The sequence below is a fragment of the Ursus arctos genome, unplaced genomic scaffold (assembly GCF_023065955.2).
Source record: "Ursus arctos isolate Adak ecotype North America unplaced genomic scaffold, UrsArc2.0 scaffold_48, whole genome shotgun sequence".
In the NCBI taxonomy this organism is placed as follows: domain Eukaryota; kingdom Metazoa; phylum Chordata; class Mammalia; order Carnivora; family Ursidae; genus Ursus; species Ursus arctos.
This window is the reverse complement of record NW_026623065.1, coordinates 44,261-60,249: the sequence shown is the minus strand read 5'-3', so window position 1 is coordinate 60,249 and position 15,989 is coordinate 44,261.

The window sequence follows — 15,989 nt, the reverse complement described above, 5'->3', positions numbered from 1 at the left end:
TTCACCCCTTGAATGCGGATGGCTCTTGTAACTTGCTTTGACCAGGAAAATGTGTCACAGGGGATGTGGTGTGACTTTTGAGCCGAAGCTGCAGGAGATGGTCTGGCTTTCTTGTCACCTGATTCTAAACAAGTCCAAGCAGGTCTGGTGAGGAGGCTGCGTAGAAGAGTGCAGATCCTCCCTGGCTGACAAGCTGCCACCTGCCAGACACGTGGGTGAGGCTGTGCTTGACCACCCAGCCCTAGCCAAGTAGTCAGCCAGCTGCGGCCACCAGAGACCCAGGCAGACCAGCACAACTGTGGAGATGCACTCAGCCCCAACCAGCCAACCAGAGAATCACGAGCAAATCAAATACTTGTGGTTTTAAGCCCTAGATGTTAGCGTGGTGACACAGCCATGGATAACTGACACATTTGATGACCTCAACCTTATCATGATGCATTCAAAACTGATGTTCTGGAGGCCGGCTTTGATTATTCCTCTGCCTAATAAAAGCAGAAAATCAGGAAAGGGCAAGACAAAAAGTGATGCAAACAGATACAAAGAGGACGAAAGGTAGACGGAGGAGATGAGCAGCAGGTTGTGCAGCCGAGACCCTCCTCATCCCCTGAGCATACTTTGTGGTGCCCAAGAGCTCAGGTTCAGGAGTCCATGGACAGTGAAGCTGACCCAGGCTCAAGTTCAACTGTTCCCCAGGGTCAGACACTAAGCAGGTGGCATAACGTCCTTGCTCATCTGTTAATAGAGGTTACAGAGAAGCTCCATAACCTTAGGTTGTTGTGGGGAGAAAATGAACTGTTCCTGTCAAACACTCGGCAGAGTGCTTGGCACAATATACCCTCCATAAGTATCATGGGGTAGCAATAGCATTCCTGTACAGGTTACTGTTCATCTTGATCATGGAGGGGCGATCATTCAAAGGACCGCCCAGAGTGCAGTGTTAATAAAAGCTGATTTTCCTCAGCTCTGTGGGTCAGATGCTGTGTCCACAGTCTCCAAACCTCATAGCAGCCCTGCAGCACGGGCATGTTAACATCATCTTCATTCTATTGTTGTGAAAACCGTGACAAAGGAAAAATGCAAGCGATGGAACAGGTGGCAGGGCTGGAGCTCAAAGCTGCAGTCTGTCCCACTGCAAAGCATGCACTCCTCCCTCTCCCTGTGCAGCCTCTGCTATGCTCAGACCCCACATAAAAAAACAAAACACACAAGACCATGCGGCTTCTCCCCTTCCTGCACTGCGCCACACAGGCTGAGCGCTGACCTTTTGTGGGAAGCATTCAGGAAGGGCTTCCTGTGTATTGGCAAAGCAGCTGCATCCTGGGAGCACTTCCTCCTTGAAAAGCACCCTCCCACCTCCCTAGTCTGATGAGGGCTTGTCCCTAGGAGGGACTTGCTCATAGTGGAAACAGAAGCACACTTTAAGACTGGGGGTGGGTGCACAGTAAAGAGGGTGGGCGGTAAGAAGCTGGTGTCACCAAGGACACACCGAAGCCCACATTATTGCCCACATCAAGGCGCTGACCAGCCTGCAGATCCACACAGAGACACTGGAATGAGAAAAAGTGGGATCCAGGAAACTGGTGCCCGGGGCACTCGAAGATCCAGTAAGATGGGCCACTGGGAGGTATGGGTGTGCCACCTGCCCTCCGGGGATGCTGGCCCTCAGGTGGTCAGAACCAGGAGACTGTCAGGGAAGAGGGACACCCTGCAGAAGAACAGAGAGAGGAGTCCGACCAATCTGGTTCAAACCCCAGCTCCCCCATGTGACAGCCCAGTGGCCCTAAGGGGACTGCTCTACCTCTCTGAGTCTAAACTTCCTCATCAGTGAAATGGGGAGGGGGGAGGCTGCAAGAGCAGAAGGGAAGGGGCCAGGGGGCACCCCTAGGGAAGATGCTCAAAGGGGAAGCATAACAAAGGAGGGACAATTTGAGGGACCAGAAGCCAGATTCCCTCCTTCAACTCTGGCCAGCATAAAAGCAAGATGGGCCACAACCACCATGTGCTCCTTGCCCAGGAGGGAACATTCTGGACTTTCAGAACTAGGCTGCTGATGGACGTTTTACAATATGTTTGAAATTTCACTTCCCACAGGAATTTAATGTAGGGATGTTGGAATGTGGGACTATTAACTCCTCTGGGTGGGGGGAAGGGTCATGCCCCCCAGTAGTGCCTGCAGTGGATGCAGCTCTTTTGAGGGGACATGTGAACGATTTGCCCCAGGTGTGGTTTCATCCTCAGCTGGAGCTAGGGGTGCCCCAGCCACTCCTGCTCACCTGCTCACACAGATCTCCCCACTCCTTGCCCCGCCATGGCGTTCCAGGTGTCTGGGATACAGGGCACACTAGCTGGACCTCTTCCAGGCCCTGTCCAGAGGCTCAGCCCTAGGGGCTAAGCCGCCTATAGCAGTGACCCCAGGACCTCACCCGTGGGGCTCTCCAGGGATACTGCTCTCAGGTCTGGGCCACACACCCACTTCCCATTACTCACAACCCGCCCCCCCCCCCAACACACAGAGGGGAAACCCTTTCCCTGTACAGCACTCAGCAGGTCCCGGACGGGGACAAACTCCCATCTTCCTAACCGGAAATGCCCGTTTGGCCTGGAAAACTTGCAGCTAGGGCTCAAGTTAGCCTCCATCCAGAGCACCCACATACCTGCACCAGCCTCTAGAGAAGAAAAGATGTACATTTTCTGGGAAATTCTGCCCCAAACCATTGGTTCTCTCATTTCATTGTCACAACTCATCAGATAAGTGCTATTAAATGCATTTTCCAGATGGGTAAACTGAGGCCAGAAGGTGATGACTACCCAGCTCAAGTCTACCCAGCAAGTAAATGGCAGAGAAAGGATTCATACCCAGCTCGTGTGGTTCCAAAGTTGTGCTCTCAGTTACTGAGCTCCTCAGCCTCCCAAGGCAGGGCGGGGGAGGGGAGGACCAGTTCTGAGTCCAGAGGAGGCTCCCTCACCTTCTCTCCAGGGTGAACAGGCAGTGCATCCTGGTTTAGCAAAGACAATGCAGTTGCAGGGGCTCCCCTGGACCTGTTTCTATCGTGGGCTGGACAAAAGTCATTATCAGTATTAAATCCCCACGAAAGCAGTGTTCTCTCTGCAGATTTTGTGTCGTGCTCAGCACAGAAGGCTGCCCGCTTTCCGGTGTCTGCAAGGTGAGCAGACTGCCCTTGGAGATTTCCCACTTCTCCCATCTTCTCAGCTTTGTTTTTTCTCTCACAGCTTCCACTTTCCTCTCCCCATTCTATCTCTTTCTCTCTCAAATAAACAAATAAAAGCTTAAAAAAAAAAAAAGGACTAGACTCACTCACTCATCGAACTTCGGGTCAGGCTGGCTAAGGCCCATCTCTCGAGGCTGCTTCCCCACCTGAAGCTCTAGGGTCCAGTCTCACAGTCTCCCGCTTGTGATGGCAAAGTGGCCCCATCCCGTGCCCTGTCTGCTGATAGAAGTGTAAAACCACTTGGGAAAATAATTTGGCAGTTTTTTAAAAAGTTATGTGTTTCCCATTCGATCTAGGTATTCCATTCCCAGAGAAATGAAAGCGTATGTCCATACAAAGATGTGAACATGAATGCTCATAGCAGCTTAATGTAGAAAAGCAAACTGGACAAAACTGAAATTTTCATCAACCGGTGAATGGATAAACAAATTTTAGTATATCCATATAATGGAATATTCCTCAACAATGGAAAGTAACAAACTATTGGTGCACACAACAAAGGTGAATCTGAAAAGTATTAGGGTGAGTAAAACAAACCATACTGGACATACTGTCCATCCTGTTTCCGTGTATATAAAATTCCAGGGGATGCAACATTAACCTAAAGTGACAGAAAGCAAGGGAAACAAGGGCAAAAATGAACTATTGGGACTTCATCAAGATGAAAAGCTTTTGCACAGCAAAGGAAACAGTCGACAAAACCAAGAGACAACCGACGGAGTGGGAGAAGAGATTTGCAAATGTCTTAATCAGATAAAGGGCTAATATCCAAAATCTATAAAGAACTTATCAAATTCAACACCCAAAGAATAAATAATCCAAGCAAGAAACGGGCAGAAGACGTGGATAGACATTCTCCAAAGAAAACATACAAATGGACAACAGACACATGAAAAAATGTTCCATATCACTTGGGAAATACAAATCAAAATCATAATGAGATACCACCTCATTAACAAGTCAGGAAATGACAGATGTTGGCAAGGATGAGGAGAAAGGGGAACCCTCTTGCCCTGTTGGCGGGAATGGAAACTGGTACCTAATTCTGGAGAAGAATTTGGAGGTTCCTCAAAAAGTTAAAAACAGAACTTCCCTATGACCCAGCAATTGCACTACTAGGTATTTATCCCAAAGATACAAATATAGTGACCCGAAGGGGCACCTGCATCCCAATGTTTATAGCAGCAATGTCCACACCAGCAAACTATGGAAAGAGCCCAGATGTCCATTGACAGATGAATGGATAAAGATGTGGTATATATGGAATGGAATATATATACGTGGTATGAATAATGGCATACTACTCAGCCATCAAAACAATAAAATCTTGCCATTTGCAATGATGTAGATGGAACTGGAGGGATTACGCTAAGCAAAATAAATTAATCAGAGAAAGACAATTATATGATCTCATGCATACGTGGAATTAAAGAAACAAAACAGAGGATCATGGGGGAAGAGAGGAAAAATACAACAAGATGAGAGAGAGGGAGACAGGCCATAAGAGGCTCTTAATCATAGGAAACAAACTGAGGGTTGCTGGAGGGGAGGTGGTGGGGGATGGGGTAACCGGGTGCTGGGCATTAAGGAGGGCACGTGATGTAATGAGCACTGTGTATTATATGAGACTGATGAATCACTGGCCTCTACCTCTGAAACAAATAATACATTATATGTTAATTAATTGGATTTAAATAAAAAAATAAAGAGCACCCTTGCATAAAAATAAACCAACAAACACAGACAGACAGAAAGTAGACCAGTGATTACCTGGTGACGGGATGGTTGGGGGAGGGAAGGATTGTAAGGGCATCAGGGAATTTTTTGAGAATGATGACTATGTTCATTATCATGGGTATATACACGTGTCAAAACTCATCAAATTGGGTTTGTTTAAAAAAGTCTTCCCCTATGGACTCTGGGAAACAAACTGAGGGTTTCAGAGGGGAGGGGGTGGGGGATTGGGCTAGGCCGGTGCTGGGTATTAAGGAGGGCACGTATTGCATGGAGCACTGGGTGTTATAGGCAAACAATGAATCATGGAACACTACATCAAAAACTAATGATGTACTGTATGGGGAATAACAAAACATAATAAAAAAATTTAAAAAAAAATTCCCATTATCCTGGCAAGAGAGAACCCATCCCTGATCCAGCAGATGCCAGCCAGGGAACAGTGGCTACCATGGATCGGACGCAGAGCCTGGGGCCTGGAGGGAACTGCTGCTTCAGAAGAACTGCATAAGGAGATGCACGAAGACTGGAAATCCTGGCTCCTAGGTCAGCATAGATGCTCATGGAACCAGGCTCAGGTGTGCCCTTTAAGGTACCCCTCCCATCTTCTCCCAACACACAAAACAAGCAGGAAAGGGAATCCAGAGATCATTGACAAGAATCCCAGAAAGATTCCAAACTTGGTAAACGGCCAATGGGGAGACTGAGGCTGGAAAGTCCTGCCTGCCCTGAGTCCATCTGCAAATTATCTTCCTCTGCCTTTGTCCCCTTCACACGCAGGATTTGATCTCCTTCCGTGTTTTTCCCCACTAGGTGCTGATGCAGTTCCAGAGATTGAACTACAATACGACAAGTTCCAAAACCAAACACAAAACTAAAAAAGCATCTCAATGGAAGAAGCAGGACACAGTCTTCCTGGCCTTAGAGTGGAGAAAGGCAACCCCAGTCCTGGGGCAGGAAGGAGTTCTGGGGCGTACAAGTCTTAAAGACTCCCACTTTCAGTGGTTGTTGCTATTCCTGGGAAAGTCCCTGCAACCTCTAAATCTCAGGAGTTCTGAGGGGCTGTCTCTGCTGTTTGCCCAAATTCATTGACTGAAATGGACCCGTGCTCTGAGTAAGGGGGATTTTGGGGTGCCCTCCAGTGGCTAGGGAGAAGGGTTGCCACTTCTCCTTCCTCCCACATACAGTAGCTGATGACTCTGGAAGATTTCCTAGGTCAGGAACGAATACGAGAGTCTGTGCAAGTTTTCCATTACTGCAGGAAGTAAAAGACCCAAACCACACACATGGGCTCTAAAACAAAACAAGGGCTTTAATCTCCTAACATGCAAATCTATCACGGTACTATTTAAAACAACTAAATGGTGCCCCCTACATAAGGAAATAGATGGGGGGAAGGGGTGTGGAGAAAATGGGCGCAAGGATGCAGCTGCTGAGGAATCCCTGCAGGGCCACTGGACACTTGCACAGCCCTGAGGTTGACTGCGGCCAGTTCTTCTCCTTCTTGAGTGCTGCTGACCAGCTAGGACCGGGGCTCCAGCTGGCAGGACAGGGTGTAGCTAAGGACAGAGGGACACCTGTGAGTTGCCCAGGAGCTTCCATTCAAGAGTCCCTGCCAGTGTTTGCCCACAGCTGGAGTCTGGCGCCCCGGCAACAAGGCCTGAGGCTGCCCAGGGAAGGAGGATCCCAGGAGTGGCCAGCAGAAAGAGTCCACCCCGAACCTCACCGACCCAGCTCCTGATGGGCCTCACCTCTCAGCCTCGCTGAGCGGCTCCATAGCCTGGAACCAGGCCCAAAAAGGATCCTCGGGCTCTAGGGTGTAATTCTCGGCAGCCACCTGGAGCAGCATGATGTCCGTCATGACTTGGTATTCCTGAGCAGACAGAGAAGCACAGGATGCATAGGGAGCCTGGGGTGGGGGGGGAGCTGCAGGACCTGGTGACGGTTGAGGAGCGGGACCGGGGACCTATCCCAGGTCCTGGCACACATGGCCACCCTCCTGCCTAGAGATTCATCTGGTCTCCACCTGTTCTCAGAGGTGAATATCAGTAGCCCCTCCTCCGGGAAGTTCTCCTGGATGCCATGCTCTGTCCCCATCTCCTAACGGGATGGGACTTGCACTGCTTTCTTCTCAAGGGATCCCAGGAAATGTGAGGTGGAGGGCATGGAGCCAAGCAATGTTCTTCCCAGGGACATCTCTGAGGCCCACTCCCTACCCTTCCCTGCGGGAAGCGCCACATATGCTCACCTTATTTCTTTTCTGGTGGTTGATCTCATTCCCCTGGAAAGCAGACAAAGTCCATCAGAATGAGGCCCCTGGTTCTTAGGAGCACTTGATTCCCATCCCTTCTCATGCTGCACCATGGCCAGGACCCATGAGGGGGCCGTGCATACACAGATAGTGGGCCTGGGATCTAGGCCAGGCTCTGGGGTCCAGAGAAAGGAGGACATGGGGCAGATGGACTGGCTACAGGTCGGGACCCTGCAGCACCACCCTCTCGGAAGACAGTAGGGGAGGCCGAAGCCTCAGGCAGGAAGGGGCTGTTGCGGCTACTGAGGTGCTTGCTGACGTGGAGGGTCCTGACTTCATTCTCCCCCCACGGGCAAACTCACCGGGGGAGGCTGAGGTCCACTCAGACAGACCTCATGCAGCTTTGCCTTCAGGAAGCTCTGCTGCTTCACCAGTCTTCGGCACCGGGAGCCGTGGCCTAACTGCAGCCTCACCTCGCTCATCCCTGAGATGGGCAACAGCCCCCAGGCTCACAGGGTAGCCGTGAGGCTGTCATGAGGGGAGGTTTGCCGAGTCCTGAGAGCTCAGGGCTCAGTACAGGGGCGTTCTGCTCCCAAACCTCCGGATTCTGGTCCCTCCCCCACAATCCTCAGGCTCACCCACCTCCAGATAGTCCTCCATGGCGGTATCTAACATCACCAGCTCGGTGAGGAAAGTGCCAAGGAAAGGCACGACACCCTGTGTCATGAGGGGGAGGGTTGGGATGAGTCCCTGCTCACTGGTGTCCACAGGGACCCTCCACTGAAAATGCTCCAGCCTCCTAGCCCACCGCAGGGGCTCACGTGGAGCAGCCTAGGACCCTTAGCAGCCTCCCCCCACGGGTTCCCTTTCCCTTCCCCCCCAGAACATCAGACTCCTCATCACCTTCAGGGCCTGCTTTTCAAAAATGCCAGGGAATGGAGCACTAGGCCAGTCCCTCTCCACCCGCAAAACCCATTCTCTATGGACCTTTCTGGACCCTCCTCCTGGTTCTTTTGAAATAAGAATTGTAGAAGCTGTGGCCCCAGGAGCCGCAGCTGGAGTGGGAAGGATGCCCCCCCCTTCCTGATCTTTCCTTTTTGGGAGGCTTCCAGCCCTCAGGGAGGAGCCCTCCTCCTCCTCTGACTTTGGAGGCCCTGGGCCTCAGGCACATTCACCTTCTTCTGCATCCTCTTCTGGGCTCCCCGGAGGGCCATCACCAGGGTGGCAAATCTATTGGACGGTCGTTCCTGCAGGACCAAGGACAAGTTCCTTGAGACCATCATACCCTCAGGCCACTTGCCCCCACCATCTTGGACGTCAGAACCTAGACATCTGACCTAACTCATACTGATCCTGAGGCCCCATTATCCAGAAGCAGGCCGTGAGTGATTCCAGAACAATCTCATTCCAACATTCACTCCATGTGTGAACTTGACATTGCAGCCTGGCCTCCCCGAGCCTGTTTTCTCATCGGGAAACGTGACAACTCCACCTATCTCCCATGGTCTCCTGAGGACTCAGGGTCCTATTACTCTCATCATTGTTGTGGCCCTCAACCCAGCCCAACCCCATCACTGAGCACAGGTCTGTCCTCTGGGCTCTCCAGGTTTGTAGAGGCCCCCACCTGGACCAGCTGTCGACACAGAGTGAGAGGGTGTGTAGGCTAGGGAGTCTGCTTGGACACCACCTGCTTGCCCCCTCGCCACCAACGGCATCCTCACCTAGGCTGTCGCCACATTCATGACAAAGGCTTCCCCTCCCCAAGGAATGCTTCAGACCATTCCCGACTACATCCACTCAGGACCCTGTTCCCTCCCACCCCTCCTCTCTTTCCAGACCTACACCTTCCAGGCTACCTTGATGAGCAGGTTCCTGCCCTGTGCGGTGTCCTTGCTGCACAGCTTTTGAAAGATCCTCAATGGCTTCCTGAAGAGAGGCAAGGGAGGCAGGATCAATGGACGAATAATGTGGCAGGGTTGAGTGCGAGTGCCTTTTCTTTGAGAACCCCAGAGTGTCAACCTGCCTGGTTGAGGGTTTCTTCTGGGATCCTCTGAGCACTAAGGTCTTTGTAGGACATGGGAGGGAGCTCTCATGTGGCTCGTCCTGGGCCTCCCTTCCCATATTCATTGAGAAACGCTGTTTGGGTCAATTTGGGGTTCAAATGGGCAGAGAGCTTAGTGGCTGTCAAGGAAACACGTGAAGAGATTTAATGCAGCTCAGCCACGTGTGGGACATTTGGCAAAACTGATTTCTAAAGTGGGAGGCATGGTGGCCTCCTCACCAGGGAGGCTGAGAGACCCACCCACCAGCCCAGGTCCTGTGGTCGGGGTTTGCCGCCTCCCAGAAGGTCCAAGCTGCCTGACGGTGAAGAGGACAAGCCTCTGGGAGCTCCCTCGTCCATCCTGGTCCCTCCATGGAGAGAGGCCTACTCACCTGGAAACCTTCCCCCACGTGTTCTCGAGGCGGTGAATGGAGACACTCTGCAGAGCCGAGAGGATGGCATGTAAGGACGAGTAGTTCCTCAGGGTTTGACAGGCCTGGGGAGGGAAGAGAATGGGCTGTCACTTGGGGAGCCGGCACCTGATTGGCTCTCAAGCTTCAGTCCCCCTCAGGGGAAAGTGCTCCTGCTGGAGGAAGCCGCTGTCCAGGGACCTGCCGAAGGGCACACGTGAGGCCCAGAGGAGGAGGAAGATTTTACCTCACTCCAAGGAAGGAGCCAGGCAGAAACGGAGCATCCCAGCATGGGGCCATGCAAGGCGAGGTCAGCATGCCCCTGGACGGAAGAGCCTAGGGACTGCACAGTCCCTAGGGCAAAGACCAGGGCCTTCCACCCTGAGACCTGATCAAGGGAAGAGCAGTGCCCGAGACTCAGGAGAGCACCTCGGCTGGGCTTCCCGTTGCATACCTTGGCCACCTTGATCCAGTGCTCCACCACCATGGCCCTGTCCCGGGCTGTCATGCTTGGGTTGCCAAGGCAGGTGGTGATGACACACTTGGCCACACCGTTGAACTGGGCGACAGTGGCCCGGACTGTGGGTGCCAGGTGCTCATTGCCAGGCTTGTTGCGCTTGGACCAGACGGAGCCCAGGCACTGATGGGGCAGCAGCTTCTTGAACAGCTCCTAGAGAACAGGCGGACCTTGGTTCACCCAGCCATTTCCCATGCAAGACTCATGTCCTACGTGGGGGTCACAGGTCAGAGCTGGACCTCAGGGAGCTGAGAATCTGGCCTGAGCCTGGTTCGAGACCGTGGATTTCATTCCATTGTTTTCCCTGAGGGAACCCAGTACACAATGACCCAGGAGCAAACAGAGCAAGGGAAGGAAGGAGGGCATTGGCACCCTGATCATGCTCAGGAACTCCCAGCTCCAGGTGGCACTGCAAGGTGGTCCAACCCAAGGGGGCTTCTTCCCCTCCCCTCCAACTGGTCATCCCCCTGGTCCTTCCCCCCCTTTCAGATGCACATTCTCACACGGGAGCTGCAACCACACATTCTTCCGTCTGCCCTGTCCTCATGGACACATCAGATGCCTAATCAATGCTGAGGGTACTCATCCTCCAAGGCACATGAGTGGGTGACCCATGGACTTGACTGAACACAGGGAGCTGCCCTCCTCCACCCACGGGACCAGGGCCTGCCCATTGGTCTCTCCATTCTGGCTCATTTCTTCTCCCTAGTACCTCCGTATCAGTGCTTATCATGGTCTCTCGCTACAGTCCGCAGCTGGATAGGGAAAGCTTGGGGCTAAGAGCCTTGATGGGTTGACAGGGTTGGGAAGTGGTGGAGCTGAGATTTGGTCCCAGACCATAGGAGTCCACATCAGGGAAAGGCAGGTGTGGGGCAGGTGAGAGCAGAAGGAAGGCCTGCCCCTGGCCCACCCTGAGAGCCCAGCTGCTCACCGCATCCATATACGTGAGCTGCTCTGCCACCAGCCTGGGAGGGAAGTCCAGGAGGTCGGGCTTCTCCTCACCCAGCTGGTTCTTTGGGGTGACACAGCGGTGGCAGGAAGCCTCTGGGGCCGCGGTGGGCTCTGTGGCTGTTGCCTGAGTGAAACTTTCCAGCAAAAAGGGTGGTCCAGCTGACTGCCGCTCAGCACCCGGCACACATGCAGAAGATGGGAGCACGGGTTGCAGTTCTGGAACAGCTGACGGAGGGGAGGCTGGCTCTGACACCGCAGGTGACAGTTGACACAGAGCTGGGGTCGCCTCTAGCTCTATAGGAGGCCCTGTTCCTGGCTCTGCCGCTGGAAGGAGCCCTGGAGCTGGCACTGGGGCAGGAGACAGAGAAAGGTTCATCCACATCACTGACTTTCCGGATGCCTTTGCAAAACCAGGACAGACCCCATGGCCTTGAAAGGAATACCCAGCCCATGAACCCCATCCCAGTTAGCCTTCCCAGCTTGCCATCCCCCTTACCCTCCACCTCTGCCTCAGTGAGCGCCAGAAGTTCCCGCTGCATCAGGAGAAGGGGGACATGGTTTGTCAGGTCCCAGGCATGCCACTTCAGAACCATGGCCCCATGCACATAGGCCACCTTGATCTCGACACGGTCACGGCCCAGGGACTGATAGATAGCCTGCAAATTCTGGTCAGGCCAGGTACCCAAGAAGGGAGACAGGGTGCTGGGGAGAGTCATATGTGGAGCAGAGTCAGAGGCCTGGCCTTGCATTGCACATGCTACTCCCACAGCACCGTTCTTTCTGTATGGGTCCCAGAGGATGGCCCCAGCCCCCTTCCAACCCCTCTCTAGCTGCCCTCGTAGTGGGAGGCCTGGTCCTCCAGAAAACCTGAATGAGTCTGGTTTTTCCACTTCTCCTCTCCTCTACCTGGCCATGGGCCTGATCTACTCTATCCTCCATGCACACCAGTATCAAGGCTCAGGTTGGAGGCAGATTTGTGAGTGGTCGGCTCAGCACAGCCTCGGTTCTTGGCCCCGGTTGGGGTGGTCAGCAGGGAGGGGCAGGCAGAGCAAGTTGGGACCGTCAAAGGGATGGGTGTTTCAGGCACCCACTGAGCCCAGACTGTGCTCTGCCGCCCAGAGGGCCCGGGACCCCCTCCACAGCCTTCTTTGACTCATTTGCTTCTTCACATGAAGCCCCCCAGATGAAGCCCACCCACTGGAAATCAAGAGATCGGTGAGATCCCTGGTTTGGCAAATCCCTCCCCAGCCAGCACCCCTGTAGTCCCCCACCCTGCTCTGTGGAGGCAGCCAGCCCTGCTTCTGGACCCAAACCCCTGTCCCAGTTTTACTTGATCATTTCATCTGTCCTATGATCCAGCTCTAGGTGGATCCTTTCAAAGCTAGAGGAGGCTACGAAGATGTCACATCTAACAACCATTGGACATGCATGCTTAGGGTGTGCAGAGTGCCTATCTGACCCTCTGAATAGAACTGAGACCCAGACACTGTATCTCCTCTCTCCATTCACATTCCTAGTGCTTAATATACATTCTTGAACGACTACTTCCCAGCCCGCACTTTCCAAATCCTGAGTGGCCCGTGGGCTGGTCTGCCTGCTCCCAGTGTGCCCCTGAGCTGCTCACACAAAGGACAACTACCAGAACCATCTAGATGGAATCTCAGAAGTCCTTTGCACATGGGGAAACTGCCTGCTTTGCATTTCCTTTCGTCAACCCAGAAGGGCCACCGGCCTGTGAGGGTTGCACTTGAGAGCTTCTTGACCGGAGAGAGAGAACTATTAAGCAAGAAGATGCCCAGCACGTCCAGGAGCCCTTTCTACAGAGCCAAGCACCAGAGTAGCCCGTGCCATGTTTCCTCCCATGATTTCCTACAGTACCTGTATGAGGTTCATCCTCTTAACCACCCCAGTTTTCAGAAGAGGAAAGGGAAGGTCAGAGAGGGTAGTGCCATTCCCGAGATGTACACCCAGTAGATGGGAGGCTCACCCTGTGCTGTGCATGGGGTGGGCACTCACCTATTGAACTGCTGGCCCAGGACCTGTGTGGCTGAAGTGAACATCTCGTACATGCAGAAGATCGTTGAGGTGTTTGAGATGCTCCCATCTGGGAAGGATGGCACCAGGGACTGTACGAAATGCTCCATTGTGCCTTCTCGGAGCCTCAGCATCGTCTGGGCCTCATCCAGGGACAGGGATGATTCCTTTTCCCACCAGGTAGAGAAGGGGGGTGTGGGGGGCAATGGAGTCAGCTTCAACACCACGAACCACCAGGATGATCAGGGTCTGGGGCTCAGACCAGAGAGTCCCATCCCTTCAGGAAGTTGTGCAAGAAAAGGGACTTGAGGGCCCACCCAGAAAAAGGCTCTAGGCTTGAAAGTACAATTGCCTTTAGGGGTGAAATGAGAAAGCATTGGTCACTTCAACACATCTTGTTAGCTGAGCCACCACAGCCTTTCTCTCTCTGAATAGGCTTTATTAAGAACTGTATGCCTTTGAGTCATCAGTCAACATCCCTACTGCAGACAGGAGAAAGCACAGGCTTAGCATCTCCAACGCTGCTCGAGATCATAGACGTTGGGCCTGAGAACTGTCCAGAGCATGGAATGCATGGCATTTCCCTAGGCTGCTGCGGCCTGGTCTGTTCCTCAGGTGGGGAGAAAGGTTCAGGGGAAATCCACCTTCCTCGGCAGGCCCCAGGGGAGCTGGTTGTTTCTAGTGTGGGTTCTGGCCTTGCCGTGATCATCTGTGGGTCCTGAGATTGGACATCAATCTGGACCTGTTCTCACCCCAGACCAGCATTGGATGTTGTTGTGGGCCGAGGCACCTGCTGCTTGTCAAGGGAGATGGAGTAGCTGAGCCTTTGGAGCAAGCAGCTCCTCAAAGATGGCCTGGATTGAACTCTGAAAAGACAGAGTCCACTACCTGGGCCAGGAGGCATCAGAGGCCTTGCACCCAATCCGTGCTTGAAAGGCTGATTCACGGCGGCAGACAACCTCCCATACGGAGGTCCAAAAAGACATATGAGGACACAGCTTGTGACCCGGGGGACATACAATGAGTCGATGTGTTCTGAGAGGTGATACGTTACAGAGGAACATATAGAATGGCTTCATCCCACCGTTCCTTTTATGTTCAATCACCCTGTGTGGGGTGAGGATTCATAAGGCCTTGGACACGTTCTCCAAGGACAGTGGAGCTGGGTTCTACACAGGATGGCTGGGGTGAGTCAAGAAAATACTCAAAACAGTAGCAAAATGCAAAGACACTCATGGCTGCGGGAAAAGTCACACAAAACAGAATGAAACAGAATAACCCACGCCCCAAACTGCAAAAAACACGAACACTATTCTCTACCATTCCCACCTATGGGAAGAGTGTCTTCCTACCTTCTCCCACAGCTGGTGGTGGAGGTGTGGATACTGGGATGACTTTGTGGTTGGGCCTGCGGGGCACTCATGTGGAAACACCATGGGAGGGCCCCAGGTTTGTCCCCATATTTGTGTGGGGGCCCTGGGCGTGTGGAACCCTCTTCCCATTCTCACCTCAGAGCGGCACTGATCCTGGGTGGCCTGGTGCACCTGCCACTTGTCTAGGGCGTTGTAGTTGAAGTCCCAGACCAGCTCTTCGATGACCTCCTGGGTGCAGCTCTGAAAATGCAGTGCCCCATAGACATGGGGTCAAGAGACATTAGTGTCCTCCCGGGACATTGCCACAAGGGGCCACCCGCATTAGAAATCCTGCTCTCCAGTTGAGGCAAAGAGGGGCAGCTGAAAAGACATCGAGCAAGGAGGTAGCCGGATGAAACTCTAGAGCTCGTGATTAACATCGAGGTAGTTGAGCTTGGTCCCCAGTGCTCAGCTTCTCATCCTGCCTGCTATGACCTGGGGCGTGAACATGAAAGATGGGCCAGGCTTCCAACACCTGGCAGCTTCCTTCTGCCCAGGAAGGGTGTGTCCCACATCCTCTGTCCCCTTCTCTACACATAGACAACCAGCCCCCCACCCCAACACACACACAGGGACACACATAATGAGGGGCAAGAGGTGTGGGCCTGCTGAGGTGACATCACAGTTGTTGCCTGCTCTCCAGTGGGCTGCCCTGAGCTGCCTCGTGTTACCTGTTGGTGTCTCCTGCCACATGTCCAGAGGGCTCGGAAAAGCGGGCTGAGCCGACGTCTACAATTATTTGCAAGTCTCTCTCTCTGGGCTTGCCTGGGCCCAGAGACCCTGAAGGGAGGAAGGCAGCAAGAGAACATCTTGCTCTCTCGAATGTCTCCACCCAAGTGAGCTGGAGAGCAGGTTGTCTTTTGAATCTGGGTGCCCGGTTACCAGAGTTCTAAGTTCAGTTGGGGCCTATCACAGAGGAAGTGAGGTCACTCTTTCAAGATTCTAATCCCTGGGACCATGTGTTCAGTCAGACCTATCCAGAGCCCCTTCTTGGCAGTTGACTCCTTAGCTTTCTCCCCCATGTCATCTCCTTAACTGGACACAATGAGCCAAAAAGGCCATAGCCACCACTCTCTGGAAATGGAACTAGGGTCCGAAGCTTCAGGAGGCAGAGCTGAATTCAGACCTTACGTTCTATGTTTCTTTGCGCACTTGTGTGTCCTATGTCATTGCGTCTCTCACGTAGTCCCCACTTTCCCAGCTTGCAGTGTGGGGATCAGGCTAGAATCTACTTCCTTGGGACATCCTCTGGTGTCTGTGGATAAGAGTATTTATTACATGTGTGGGGTGGTCCCCTGTGTATCTGAGGCACAATTTTCAAGATGGAAGAATTACAAGAAGGGGTGGGACTTGGCATGGAGGGCTGCTCAGAAGAGGCCTGGGTTCCAGCCCTGTAATACTGCAAC